The sequence below is a fragment of the Corylus avellana genome, chromosome ca5 (assembly GCF_901000735.1).
Source record: "Corylus avellana chromosome ca5, CavTom2PMs-1.0".
NCBI lineage: Eukaryota > Viridiplantae > Streptophyta > Magnoliopsida > Fagales > Betulaceae > Corylus > Corylus avellana.
The window spans coordinates 24205548-24205785 of NC_081545.1; positions in this window are offsets into that span (position 1 = coordinate 24205548).

Below are 238 nucleotides of genomic sequence, written 5' to 3' on the forward strand. Positions count from 1 at the left end.
CAAATAAAAGAAGGCCCGACCCTAATGCATGTTGTATATGTTAGAATATTTCAATAATAGATATGTGCATAATAATATTCACTTAGAGATAAATAAACTTTTGGTTAAATGTGCATTTTTTTTTTGTACACTAAACCAATGATTTTGAATAATTGGTATTAGAGTCTTCTGTCTCTTTTCTCCATGGTTATGATAAATCTCTTTGTTTTAAATAATATTATTGTTATTATTTTTTTTC